Source organism: Macaca fascicularis, chromosome 5, assembly GCF_037993035.2.
Source record: "Macaca fascicularis isolate 582-1 chromosome 5, T2T-MFA8v1.1".
Lineage (NCBI taxonomy): Eukaryota > Metazoa > Chordata > Mammalia > Primates > Cercopithecidae > Macaca > Macaca fascicularis.
Window position 1 is genome coordinate 193,103,099 of NC_088379.1, and position 15,117 is coordinate 193,118,215.

A 15,117-nucleotide genomic window follows, 5' to 3' on the forward strand; every position below is an offset into this window, starting at 1 on the left:
TTTGTTTGTTTTTTGTTTTTTATTTTTTGGGGGGACGGAGTTTTGCTCTGTCACCCAGGCTGGAGTGCAATGGTGCGATCTCGGTTCACTGCAACCTCCACCTCCCAGGTTCAAGGGATTCTCCTGCCTCAGCCTCCCAAGTAGCTGGAATTACAGGTGCCTGCCACTACCCCCTGGCTAATTTTTTTATTGTTAGTAGAGATGGGGTTTCACCATGTTGGCCAGGCTGGTCTCGAACTCTTGACCTCAAGTGCTCTGGCCGCCTCAGCTTCCCAAAGTTCTGGAATTACAGGTGTAAGCCGCCACGCCTGGCAAGTAATGTTTGTAAATCAACAATTAAGACACATTTTTCGATTTTAGTTTATGTCTCTCTTCATTCCGTCTTTTGTAAGAAAAAACGTCAGTGTATGGAGATGAGTTCAGGGTCAGAACCTAGAGTCAGGGTGCCCTGGAGAGCCGGCCTAGAGAGCATCAACACGGCTTCTCCTTCTGTCAGAAATGGAGCTGGCGCTGGGTACTTGACCTCCGCACTAGAGACTGCATTCGCCTCTGTCCTTCACAATGAGATGACACCATGCAATAAAATTCTCTGCTGTGAACTTCAACGCATGGTCTCATCTTAATAAATAATGCACACCAGTCCCACACTTCTGATACTTGGAAACCTGACGACTGCAGCAAACTTAGAATCCTGGGTTTAAGTTGGGGAAGCTTCCGTGAGCAGCTAGGGCTTCTGGTTGACTTCCTGGGGCACAGCTGCTGCATCAGCCTGAGCTGGTTAGAACGAAAGTCAGCAAACTTCTTAAGGGTCAGAGGGTACATATCAGCCTTTGTGGGCCATTCAGTGTTGCTCACAACTCCTCTTATCTGCCCTTGTAAGGCAAAAGCAACCATAGACAATATGTGAATGCATGAGTGTGGTTGTGTTCCAATAAAACTTTATTGGTGAACACAGAAATTTGAATTTCATATCATTTCCACGTGTTGCAAAGCAGCCTTCTTTTTTTCCCCAATATTAAAAAAATAGAAAAGTCCTTTTTTTTTTTTTTTTTTTCCTGAGACGGAGTCTCTCACTCTTGTTACCCAGGCCGGAGTGCAGTGGCGCCATCTTGGCTCACTGCAACCTCCACCTGCCAGCTTCAAGCAATTCTCCTGCCTCAGCCTCCCAAGTAGCTGGGACTACAGGCGTGAGCACCACACCCAGCCACAAAAGTCATTTTTAGCTTGCAGGACATACACGTCATATTTGGCTCATGGTCTGCAGTTTACCAAATTCTGGGTTACACAATTTCGTGGGGGAAAAATAAACTTCTGTTTTTTAAAAATAATTCTGAGATCTTGGCTATTAGATTAGCTTAGCCTTAACTCTAAATTTTAGACGATCTCTGCCATTTGTATTATTCTCCATTCCTTTGGATGCTTCTCCTTTCTCTGTTGATGCTAGGGCATGGAGGCAGGATAAGCTGCCCACTTTTTTCTCCTTTGCTTCCCTCTTGCCCTCCTTTCCTTAACAACTTTGATTCCTTGCATGGAGATGGACCTGCCAAGACATTTTTAAGAGCATACTAGGGACACCTCAAGGTGTTTTTATAATCATTTCAATGAGTTAGAACTTTTTCTTTTTAGAAGAAATATATAAGGATTATCTCTTCCTCATAAGTTACTTACGAATAATTTACTTATTATCCATCATTACGGATGGAATTGTTCCCCTAAAATTTGTATTATTGAAGTCCTAAGCCCCAATGAGACATATTTGGAGATAAAGCATTTAAGGAGGTAATTTAGATTAAATGAGCTCATAGTGTGGGGGCCTAATTTGATAGAACCAATGTCCTCACAGGAAAAGAAAGAGGGGCTGGGCATGGTGGCTCAAGCCTGTAATCCCAGCACTTTGGGAGGCCAAGGCAGGAGGATTGCTTGAGACCAGGAATTTGAGACCAGCTTCGGCAGCAAGGCAAAACTTGGTCTCTACAAAAAATGCAAAAAATTAGCCGGGTGTGGTGGCACACGCTTGTAGTCCAAACTACTAAGGAAGCTGAGGTGGTGGGACCACTTGAACCCAGGAGGTCAAGGCTGCAGTGAGCAAAGATGGCACCACTGCACTGCAGCCTGGGGGAAAGAAGAAAACCCTGACTAAAAAAAAAAAAAAAAAAGGAGGAGGCACCAGAGACCTCGCTCTCTCTGCACTTACAGGAGAAAGGTCATGTGGAGACACAGCTAGGAGGGAGCCATCTCCAAGTCAGAGAGGGCCCTCAGCAAGAACCAAGTATGCTGGCACCCGGATGTTGGGTCTTCCTCGCCTTCAGAACCGTGAGAACTGAGAAAATAGCTTTCTGTTGTCTAAGTCACGAGACTGATACTTTGTTTTTGCAGCCTGAGCAGACTAATATATTCCATATACGGGTATGATAATAGTTTGCTAGTAAGCCTTTGTTGGTACCTCTTACCTTATCCTTAAGCCCATTAGTCAAATACTGTCAACAGTTTTCTATATATTCTTTCTTTGGATAAAAATAAAGCTTCATGAGAATTTTTGACTTACATACCTCATTGATCAGCTTTGACTTTCAAAATAAACTTTGGAAAAGAAACAAAAAGCAAACAACAGTTTTGAAAGTTAGGCTTTAAAAAAAACTGCAAGAGCCAAGCACTTGAGAGAAAATAGACTTTTCTGAATTCCAGGTTTAAATAGCAAGAGCCAGATTTTATAAGCTTTGAACACCAAGTCTAGGTGTATGTCAGAGGCTATGGAAGGATAGAGGCTATGAACTAAGGAGAGGTTTCCATGACAGAGCAAAGAAACTAGGAGGATTTCCTGGAATGGGAGAAGGAGTTGGGGATTGGACGTGGGTCTGGGTTGCGGAGGTTGGCCAGGCCCCTAAGTGGACCTGGGTCGCAGAGGTTGGCCGGGCCCCTAAGTGCGCCTGGGTCTGGGACGTTGGCGGGGCCCCCTAAGCGGACCTGGGTTGTGGAGGTTCGCTGGGCCCCTAGGTAATGCCAGAGCACTCTCACTCTTCTGCCTTGGTTGGAGGTGGAAGTTGGCAGGAAAAGGAAACCACAGGAGCCAGGACAGCAAGGGCTGCACCCTAAGGACAGTCCTGCAGAGGACCTTAATGATATTAAGAAGTGAAGTCAGCTGGGCTTCTGGGTCGGGTGGGGACTTGAAGAAGTTTTCCTCTAGCTAAAGGATTGTAAATGCACCAATCAGCACTCTGTGTCTAGCTAAAGGTTTGTAAATGCACCAATCAGCACTCTGTAAAAACAGACCAATCAGCACTCTGTAAAACAGACCAATCAGCACTTTGTAAAATGGGCCAATCAGCTCTTTGTAAAATGGACCAATCAGCAGGATGTGGGTGGGGTCAAATAAGGGAATAAAAGCAGGCTTTCCGCCCAAGCTTCAACCACTTTGTGGAGTCTTCTGCTTTAGTGGAGTTATAGCTTCTTATGCTCTTACGAATAAGTGTTATTGCTGTTTATTGCTTGGGTTTGAGCTGGTTTTTTGAGCTGTAATACTCACCACAGACGTCTGCAATTTCATTCCTGAAACCAGGAAGACCACTGAACCCACCAGGAGGGACCCCACCTCTGAAAGAAAAAAAGGAGCAACTTCAGTCCCAAAGCCTGTGTGAACTGTTAACGCTCACCGGGAAGGCTTGAAGTTTCACTCCGAAAGTTAGCGAGACCAGAAACCCACCAGAAGGAAGAAATTCTGCACACATCGTCTTAAAAGACTGTAATGCTTCCCGGGAGAGTCCGTGGTTTCATTCTTGAAGTTAGCAAAACCGAGAATCCACCAATTCTGGACACAAAATGGGCAGCTCCTTTAATTAGAAGTATGTGCCCCGTTGTTTTAGAACGTGAAGCTTTCAGATCCTCCTTTGCTGCGAGATGGGTATAAAGGTCTGCTGTAGACCCTCAAAGAGTATTTAAGACATGAGGCAAAATGTGTGACCGAAGGTGCTGCATTTTGGGGAAAATGTGAGTAAGCGGTCGCTGGCGATGGTGGAATAGGCCACACCTGGAAAGATGCCTGTTAGCGGCAGATTGACTGGTATTAAAGGAGGAGCTCCTTAAACCCGGTAAGATTAAACGTCTCTGGGAAAGCCAGTCAAGACGGAAGGCCAGGGGCCTCTTTCCTAATACATGTGTGTTTTTATAGTTCTTTTGCTCAGACTAAGGGAGGGAGGGGTGTGTGGAGTGAGAATCAGTTCAGATATAAGGTTTAAATTTTTCATTAAGAAATCAAAATATTTAAGTATGTACGTAAGCATCTATAAATTTTCAGGTCAGTCCACATGAGCAGACGATAACCCTGTGTAGAATCAGGAAACTGAGCTCAATTATAGGAAAATTAAAATGTTACTTCTGCATAACCAAATTGTGACTGTAACGTTGACCCAGTTGCAGGGATTGACTAATATCTATAATGAAACAAAAGATTGCTGCCGGTATTTAAACTACTTCATGAAACAGTCCAAATAAGCTTGTCAAGTCTCTATTCATTATAGTAATTCACATGTGCTACAAGTTTCAGAAGTTCTTTCTGAATCCTAAAAAAGCCGTGTTATGTTCTTGATATGTATATATGGTATGTTCATGGTATGTGTACCATGTGCTGTGGTAAGTGGATATTTCTCTACTGTAGTCATTTTAATGGGTAATACACATATCCTGTTAGGACATTTGGTTACATGTAATATTTCCCAACAACTCCACGAACAGAATTATTTTGATAGAGCTCCGTTAATAATACAATGTTTTTCTCAAAGGGGAATTCATTTAAACAGGCTCATTGATGAACTTTGATCATGCCACTTTGTTATAACACTTTCAGAGGCTATCACTGCCTACGAATTTTGTGAATTCCTGGCCCATGCATATTGGACTCATGGCTCCAATGATCATTCGAAATTCCAGATGGGCTGGTTATTCCCCAATAACCCTGTACATCACGATTTGTTATTTTCCTTCTTCCTTTTCCTTGGCATGCCTTCTCCAACCTTTTTAGCCGCCTCCCAACCCCCTTTGCCATTCATTTCACCCATCTCAAATGTACCCTTTCTCTAAAGGATGCTCTGATCTAGCTTTTTGAATATGCTCCTTTCAATATCCCATAACCCCCAGTTTGGACTTCTCTTGAGACTTATCCTGTTCTGTGTGTATTATATTTTGACATTTTCTTATCTGTACCCCATATGGTATTCTCCTTGTAGTAAGGACTGTGTCTTATTTTTAAAAAATCTCTCTCGTTACTATATTGAGCATAGTCTACTGTCAGTCAATATATATATATTTAAAAAATAACAGACCAATATAGTTTAAGCTGCTACAATGCCTTCTATTTGGAAATCTGTGGTTGCTCGATGAAAGAGCACTTGAAGGAAAAGACGTGCATGAATTTGCATGTGATTAATCATATGTTACTCTGCTTTCAAATCTCCTAGGCAAGAAAAAATTGTGAAGTGTGGAAGTTTGAGGGTTCAGTAGGGCTGCCCAAGGATACAGAAAATGAGAGTGATTGCAGAGCAAGTTTCCAGGGGTAGAAGGGCCCAGGATGGGGAAGCGCCTGCTGATGGCTGAGACTCTGAGGACAGCCTGGAGAGCAGGAGGGAGGGCATGAACAGGAACAGAGTTCAAGATAATAGAGGACCACTCAAAGCCATAGCCCTAGCCCTGGTGCAAATACAGGGAGGAAAGAAAAAGATACATATCTTAAAGATACTGTGAAAATACAGTGTGAAGTCAGTAAAAGAAATTGTATGACAGGGAATGTGTGATTTTCCTGATAGAGTTGCGATTGAACACTGAGCTAGGTTGGATGTATGCTGGGAATAGTTTTGATTTTTAAATGTATACAGCAGTCATCTGGGTATAAAGCAGGTTACTGTGCCGAGTTCCATGCACGTAGCCAGTTGTCAGGTTTCATATATGCCTATAATGGATTCCCATTTCTGCACTTGTGAGAGAGCTGATCAATAGGCAAGTTAGTCCAAGAAACTAACACCATTTGGATACGGAAATCACACAGGGCATGGAACCAGGAGCTGCTCCAGATGTGAAGCGGGCTGCTAGGAAATCTGATGCCTAGCGGTGTCACTGTCACAGGCCGTTTGTTCCACAAAAAGGCCCAAGTACTGGGGGATTCTTTAGATAAACGGCCTGGGATAGAACTGAGGCTCCACAAAGGTGTTCATTTGGGAACTACAAGGTCATCGGCGGACAGAGCCTTCCAGGGAAACCCGTGTACATCAGGCCCCTCCCGTTGGCGGTGAATTCTCCCCATACCCCCGACGCTCCGCTTTATCCTGGACACAGAGGGTTGCCCTCAGGCTTCTCCCCAGCTCTCCTTACCCCATGCTTAAAAGTGAATTAAATATGTATGCAAATGTATTTTGCAAATTGTACATTAAATTTTAAAATGCAAGATTTTTATTTTTTTAAATCAACTTTCTGGTTAATGGGACCCAGAATACTTTCACTAAGAGTATCAGTAATAGGGTCCTCATCTTTCCTTGAGAGAGAGTTTGGACAGTTGTGATAATTTTCTGATCCTCTAAGCTTTTATTAGGATCGACCTCCCTGTCTGCGTTTTCTTTTTACCTCTGGACCTTGTTTGCATTCAACACTTTTTTTTTTTTTTTTTTTTTGAGACAGAGTCTCAGTCTGTCACCCAGGCTGGAGTGCGGTGGTGCGATCTGGGCTCACTGCAAGCTCCACCTCCCGGGTTCAAGCAATCCTCCCACCACAGCCTTCGACAAAAAGCTAGGTTTGCAGGCATGCGCCATCTCATCTGGCTAGTTTTGTTTTGTTTTGTTTTTTGTCTATTCTATTCTATTCTATTCTATTCTATTCTATTCTATTCTATTCTATTCTATTCTGTGTTATGTTATGTTATGTTATGTTATTTTAAATTTTATGACGGAGTCTCGCTCTGTCGCCCAGGCTGGAGTGAGTGGCGGAATCTCGGCTCCCTGCAAGCTCCGCCCCCCGGGTTCCCGCCATTGTCCTGCCTCAGCCTCCCGAGGAGCTGGGACCACAGGCGCCGCCACCACGCCCGGCTAATTTTTTGTATTTTTAGTAGAGACGGGGTTTCACTGTGTTAGCCAGGATGGTCTCGATCTCCTGACCTCGTGATCCGCCCGTCTCGGCCTTCCAAAGTGCTGGGATTACAGGCGTGAGCCCCCGCACCCGGCCCCTCGTTCCACACTTTCCAATCGCCAATGAGACATTTTCCTCTGCCCCGGTGTTCAGCCCCCCACCTACTTCTGTCCTTGTAGTTCAGCTTCACTGGAGCTTTCCTTCGATTAACAGGTGTTTTAAGTCAGTCACCTTCTCCCTTAAAAAACAACTTGGCCAAACACAATCGGACCCAGGAAAGGCATGACCGCGAATGGGGAAGGATTGTGTTACTTAAGCTAAGGCAGAAGGCGTTGCTAATGTGCTTTCCTAGCATTCCTTCAAACTCGCATTCTGTTACGTTCCTTTTTCCTGCCATGATAGGCGTCCTGGTTGTCCCCGTAGGAGTTCTCTGATGTCCTATATGGGACCCCTAACAAAGGCCATTTCTTTTCCGTACGACCCCTTGAAAATCCTCGGTTCCTGCTCTGGAGGCGCCCCCAGCCCACCGTGTTGAGCGGGATCCTCGCAGGGCGACCCCAGCTTAGCTGCGCAGCACCTGCGGGAGTCGCAGGGGCTCGCCCCGCCGGGGAGGGCGGTTCTGGCTCTGGCCGCCCACCTTTCCCATCTGCTGTCAAGACTCGGCACCGGCGGCCACTCCACGGAAACCCCGAAACTGGAGAATGCAGCCGACGCTCTGGAGTGGATGGAGCAAGTCCGCAGGCTTCTGCCCCTCAGCACCCAAGCCTGCAGTGAGCTTTGAACTTGTTCTGATGCGGACAACCCCAGCTCCAACAGAGGCGAATACGTGACTGGAATTTGTGGGGAGCAGGGCAGTCACTGAAGCTGCAGCGGAATTATTACTCTTGGGAATTCCAGTACAGGAAAGCTGGCTTTCAATGAACCTTCTCAAAAATACTTTCTAGTCCTCTCTCAAGGCCTGAAGGTAGATGATTTGGATTGACAGAGAATTCTGGGCTTCCTCTTGCTGAGCCTTGCTCGGAGGAAGGGGTTATTTATCTTCCATATAGTCATTAACTGAGAGGATCTCAGTCAAAACATGGAAGCAAAAGAAAAAAGTCTCATTGGGCGTTCTTTTACATGTGCTTCCATGGCATTTTGAACATGTGAACATAGCAATGACCAAAGCGGTAGTTTTGGATTTATTGTGGCCATCATTTGGCCAATGCCTGCCTGCTCCACTGTGCTGGAACTCCATGAAGGTCGGGCCGTTTTTGTTTTGCTCACTATTATATTCCTAAGGTCTGACACGCAAAGTCTGACATGAGGCATTTTTAAATAAATGATCAGATAAGCCGGGCACCGTGGCTCAGGCCTGTAATCCCAGCACTTTAGGAGGCCGAGGCGCGCAGATCATGAGGTCAGGAGATGGAGACCATCCTGGCTAACACGGTGAAACCCCGTCTCTACTAAAAATACAAAAATTAGCTGGGCGTGGTGGTGGGCACCTGTGGTCCCAGCTCCTCGGGAGGCTGAGGCAGGAGAACGGCGTGAACCCGGGAGGTGGAGCTTGCAGTGAGCCGAGATTGCGCCACTCACTCCAGCCTGGGCGGCAGAGTGAGACTCCATCTCACAAAAAAAAAAAAAAAAAAAAAAAAAGAAGTAATTCTTGTATATTGCATGTAAGTACGAATTCTTTTTTTATTAACTAAAATGCAAACATCGGATAGTCTATTAACTTAAAATTTTAAACTGTTCTTAGTGTTCATTTTTGTTTTGTTTTTAATTTTTTTTTCTGAAACTGACGAATGCTAATTAGTGGTCATTTTCGAGGAATAAGTAAAATACACATTTAATTATTCATTCACTCAGCAAAATCAATGATCGCTTACTACTCAGGTACTGGGATTATGGAGATAAAACAGCTCATGCCTTTCAAGCATGTACAATGGTGTGAATGAGATTGACACCCAATTACAAGAAAATGTGATGTATTAAGACAACGTTATGCATTTGCAAGATAACATTTTCTGGATTCTTATGATATTCCAGTCCCTTTGTGCACATATACTTTCTTACTTGATTTTTCACAACTGTCGTCCTAATCATGCTTTATTCTCTTTTTCTTTTCCCAATGAAAAAACTGAGGCTCAGTGAAAAAATTAGTCCATTGTTCAGTCATAAGTCTGATTTCAAAGCAAACACTTTTTCGTTTATCGCACATTACTAAAAACTGCAGTTTTAACTCTCCGTGGGTAGAGAGCAGCGCAAACTAATTAAGGTGCATAAGTGAGAACACTAATAATAACTGTATCTATTATTTATTGAGCAACTGTGCTGTGCCAAGCATTATGTTGGCTCCTTTACAAAAACAAACCAATCTTATCCTAAAACGACTCTAAAGTATTGGCCTTATCGTTCTCATTTTGTGTAATGGGACATCGAGGCTCCTCACATTTCAGTAACTTGATCAAAGTCATCCAGGCAGTAAGAGAGCTAGGATTTGAAATCAGTTGAGATGATGATAAATCTATGCTCTTAACAATTTTTAAAAAATGGCTCTTCTGGGATTATTTGGCATTAACATGGGCCAGATGAATACAGTGTGTTTGATGGCAGGTAGAAAATAGCCTTCAGGAACTTTAAACCAGGCTGCATTTCAATGCTGAAGTTCAAAAACTTGTTTCTGGCTCCATATGTAGTCCTGAGCTTTCAGTGCCCCGAAGAGATGTTTCCTATCTTATCTTTTGTCAGGGTAATTCAGAAAATATTTACCACCAATCAACTGGTGTGAAAAAATCCAACTGCTCCCTATGGGAAAGGATGGAACATTGGTTAGTATAAACATTACCAACAAGGACCTCAAAGCTCTCTCATGTTCTTGTTCCTTCAACCAAAATTCATTCATCTGTGGGCTAATCTGCTCCTAAATTTGTAAACAACTGTCCAGTAATAAAGTCACTAAAACGAGTAATATTTTCTAAGAATTGCATGCAGTTTCACGAATGTTCTTATTCTCACATGCGCATCTCTGTGATATTTATGAGCTGTTAAGGCAGGGAAAGTGGAGAGAACATTTTTCATAAATGTACACGTGGTGACTTGCAATTCAAGGTTCTGATCACCACTTGAGCTCTTAAAACAGTGATTTGTCTTTCTAATCTAGATTGTGTGTCTTCTGAGCCCTGAGCACATATTCTTCATGCCTGATAGGGTGCCAGATCCGTCAGTGTTAAATAACTAATCTTCATAATGATAGCTTCCACAGGTAGACCCACAATTATTGAAGGGCACCTTGACATCCCAGGGAAATCTGCTTTGAAAATATGTGTGTGTGTGGCAGATACAACTGTATGTTAAGGCAAATCATTTCACTTTTTTTTTTTTTTCAGACGGAGTCTGGCTCTGTCGCCTGGGCTGCAGTGCAGTGGCGCCATGTCGGCCCACTGCAAGCTCCGCCTCCCGGGTTCCTGCCATTCTCCTGCCTCAGCCTCCCGAGTAGCTGGGACTACAGGCGCCGCCACCTCGCCAGGCTAATTTTTTGTATTTTTTAGTAGACACGGGGTTTCACCGGGTTAACCAGGATGGTCTCGATCTCCTGACCTCGTGATCCGCCCGTCTCGGCCTCCCAAAGTGCTGGGATTACAGGCGGGAGCCACCGCGCCCGGCTTCAATTTACTTTTTAGTTCCTCAGTTCCTGGTTAAGAAAGGAAATAGATGCTCAGCTGTTGGAATAGAAATTCAGAAACTTAATCATCCATAGCCATTTATATTTTAAACATTCTTTTAAGTTTAGACAATAATTTTAGGTTTCTAGGTTTCATTCACTTTTAAGGTTTGTATTACAGAATCTGACTAGATTGCAATATGTACTATTTGACGTATCTTTATGTTTCACCCCATTTTAGTAGACTAGATATTGCAGAGCAAATATTCTTTCTTATAAAATGGGTCCCACTGGCGTAGTGTTCAGGGTAGCAAGAGTCCAGCGCAGTTCTTTGTCCCTATCTACGTACAACACACACATGGCACTTTTTTTTTTTTTTTTTTGGACAGAGTCTTGCCCAGCCCAGGCTGGAGTGCCGTGGCACAGTCTCGGCTCACTGCAAACCCCGCCTCCTAGGTTCAAGCGATTCTCCTGCCTCAGCCTCCTGACTAGCTGGGATTACAGGCATGCACCTCCACGCCTGGCTAATTTTTGTACTTTTAGTAAAGACGGGGTTTCAGCATGTTTGTCAGGATGGTCTCGAACTCCTAACCTCCTGATCTGCCCACCTCGGCCTCCCAAAGTGCTGGAATTAAAGGCGTTAGCCACTGTGCCCAGCCTCATGGCATTCTTTTTTTTTTTTTTTGAGACGGAGTCTCGCTCTGTCACCCAGGCTGGCGTGCAGTGGCATGATCTCGGCTCACTGCAAACTCTGCCACCAGGGTTCATGCCATTCTCCTGCCTCAGCCTCCTGAGTAGCTGGGACTACAGTCACCCACCACTATGCCCGGCTAATTTTTTTCTTTGTATTTTTAGTAGAGATGGGGTTTCACCGTGTTAGCCAGGATGGTCTCAATCTTCTGACCTTGTGATCTGCCCGCCTCTGCTTCCCAGAGTGCTGGGATTACAGGTATGAGCCACCGTGCCTGGCCTCATGGCATTCTTTATACAACCAGAAATCTCCAGTGGGAGGACGAGGGGCTTGGGATTCAAATCTGTCCACTACTGCGCCTGAAGCACGTAGAGTGCACCTGTTTAATGAGCTTGCTCAAGTGCGAAGTGGTGTAGTGTGCAGTGAGCATGGGAGAAAACACTTAACATCCCCAAGCCCAATTCTGTCACCTACATCATAAAAGTACTGTTAACGATTTCCAGCATTTAATGAGAATTAGTGCATATAAATTACTTGACAATAGAGTAACTGCTCAGTCAAGGTTAATTTCCTTCTCTCCCCGTTCCCTCTATCTTTGCACTCTTTCATTCTAGTAGCCTCTTTTCCTTGGTGCATGATTCCATATTATTTAAAACAAACATTCATCAGCGGCTCATTTGTTGTAAATCTGGAAGTGGTGAAATTAAAGTAGTTACGTGCATGGAAAGCCCATCTTTGAAGTGTTTCTACCTGACCTGCGTATCCCACAATTAACTTATCGCTCTGTCTGAAGCCACCTCGGGTGAAGATACTAAATGTGCCTGTTGAAATACAAATACCAGCAGTGGGGGAACCACTCTAAAGAAGCAGAGATGGTCTTTCTCCTTGTAGTTACAATGAGTGAGGGAAGAAATGTTTTCAAGTTTCATACTTGATTCTGAGTTTTCTGATATAATCACAGTGAGATATACCCTCAGTGAGTCAACATTACTGAAAATGCGTCTTATCAATCAGTAGTGCTACGGAGTGGAGGAAAAAGGAAAAGTAGCATTATAGAAAGCCAAAATTAAAACAACTTCTCTCTATATAGTTTCAAAATTTTCTTACAAGATTTCAGTGTGCCCCGAGGCAATGGGTTAGTTCAATTCCATTCAACCCATACCTGCACGTGCCTACCGTGAGTAAGGCTCTGAAACTGGTGTTCCATGCACAAGGCTAATTCAGTCTCAGTAACACTGAATGGGACAGAATGAAGAGAATTTTTGGGCCACAGGGTAGAAAGCGTAAGAATGGCCTTGTAATGGGCAGCCTATTCAGCCATGGCCAGCGTGAGGACACATACGATTCTAGAGGGCAGGTAGGAGCTAAAAAGTGAGGACAGCCGAGGTCTCACCCTGAAGAGGAAGGGGGAATGGAAGGTCAACTCCACTAATTGAGAATATTATTCAGTCCAAACTCAATACAGATTTATGGTCAGTGTCATCCTTTGCCAGAAATCGGCAGCACGCTGTGGTGGAAGGGTCACAGACTCGGAAGAAAACGTGTCTTTGATCCATCCTAACTCAGTCTTTTGTAAGATATGAAGCCTTGTGCAATACCCTTAATCTGCCTGAGCGTTAGTTTTCTTAGCTACAAAGTGCAGTTAATAATTCTTGATCTGTTTCGCAAATATGTCATAAGAATAAAGAAATATGAACTAAAATGTGTTGACAATGATGGGTTATCTAAATACCAACTGCGCTTGTCAGCGTTCTTAAAGTTCATATCAAAGGGGTTAGGAGAAATGATGGATTATTTCAGGGTTGCTTTTTATTCAGGTATTGATTTACGTGGTTGAACATCTTAAAGCCAAAGAAAGAGTAAGATGCTGGTGAAAACTTAGATATTATTTTCTGTGTCACTGGATGCTAGAAACAATTATTGGAAAAAACTCTTTAATAAAGCATGCTACCTGAACACTCTAGGAGGGAGATTAGCAGAGGAAAATGTCTTTGGCCTTTCCACCAGTGAAGCCTGGATCCTTTATGACTTGGCTTTCGTCGATATTTTGTGCACTCAATGAAGATCCTCAAATGTGTTTATTGAGAATTCACTGTGAAAATGCACTCCCTAAGGCACTGCGTGAGGGGGAAAGAAAAGAAGGATGTGAGAAAGAGGGATGTTTATGCGCTTTCTAGAGTTTCTACTCAGCCTGTCATAACTCCAAGTAGACGTTTACTGTGTTACACAGATGCTATCTCAGGTTCTGGAGGAAGTTCTCCTCCATAAAGATAACTTCCATCCTAATTGTATTACCATGTCACTTAAATAGCTTCTGTCAGGGTGATTTCTGCCAGTAACCCCCACGAGGAATCAAGGCCTCTGTGATGTTAGCAAAGGCAAGATGTCAGGGAAGCTACACAAACTTTCTTACAAGGAAGGGAAGAGCATATATATCTCTGCTTACCCAAAGACAAATATTTGAACTTTTTCTGTTTTTGCATCAGTGGTAGAAGGCTGTGATATTTCTCTTCTCTTCCTCTTTTGGCCACACCACACAGGAGAAGGGAATTTAAGGAAATGTGGAGCATAGTAGTTAGAGGGAAGATGGGAAAAGACACGTGTTGTTTGATTTGTTTGAACATCGACGAGGTGTGTTAGGCAGTATGAAGAGGGAGAAGAGAGTGAGAGCAAGAAGGAACTGTAGGGAACACCCAATAGGACAGAGGACAGGGAGAAAGAGAAGACATGATTGAGATTAAAAGAAACTGACGAGACATGGTGGCTCGTGCCTGTAATCCCAGCACTTTGGCAGGCCGAGGCAGGCAGATCATGAGGTCAGGAGATCGAGACCATCCTGGCTAACATGGTGAAACCTCGTCTGTACTAAAAATACAAAAAATTAGCTGGGCGAGGTGTTGGGTGTCTGTAGTCCCAGCTACTCAGGAGACCGAGGCAGGAGATTCTCGTGAACCTGGAAGGCAGAGGTTGCAGTGAGCTGAGATCGTACCGTTACACTCCAGCCTGGGCAACAGAGCAAGATTCATCTCATAAAAAAAAAAAAAAAAAGAAACAAACAAAAACACTAAGGACAAAACATCAACCGTTTTGTCTTGCATTTCAGAGCTCATTGGTATCTGTAGTCAATTACTTTTATTCTCTTCCTGCTGATGGTCCAGACCTCTGATTATGTTTTCTCTGAAAGGAATTGAAGTGAGGTTCTCTCATTCACAGAAAAATTCCTATAGGTGGCCGGGTGCAGTGGCTCACACCTGTAATCCCAGCACTTTGGGAGGCCAAGGCGGGAGGATCACCTGAGGTCAAGAGTCATGACCAGACTGGCCAACATGGTGAAACTCCGTCTCTACTAAAAAATACAAAAAATTAGCTGGGTTTGTTGGTGGGTGCCTGTAATCCCAGCTACTTGGGAGGCTGAGGCAGGAGAAGTCCTTGAACCTGGGAGGTGGAGTTTGCAGTGAGCCGAGATTGCACCACTGCACTCCAGCCTGGGTGACAAAGCAAGACTCCATCTCAATAAATAAATAAATAATAAAATAGATCTGAAAAAAAAATTAAGGAAATGATGACTAGAAACTACACAAGTGAGAAGTTATTTGGGAGAATGGGTGACTTACTGTATTTCTTTAAGCTAGATTACGTCAAGGTCCGATTACAAAAATCAGTAACAATTTTATAG

At 43.8% G+C, this 15,117-nt stretch overlaps 1 long non-coding RNA gene across 1 annotated transcript in view; it reads left to right on the top strand.

Annotated features, from left to right (window-relative positions):
• Positions 1 to 3,405: 3,405 nt before the first annotated feature.
• LOC107129871 (uncharacterized) overlaps positions 3,406 to 15,117 on the top strand; it is a 114,577-nt gene continuing 102,865 nt past the window's right edge. The window contains exon 1 of the long non-coding RNA XR_006698414.2: positions 3,406 to 4,085. This is a non-coding gene — a long non-coding RNA (uncharacterized lncRNA). The remainder of the gene's footprint in view (positions 4,086 to 15,117) is intronic.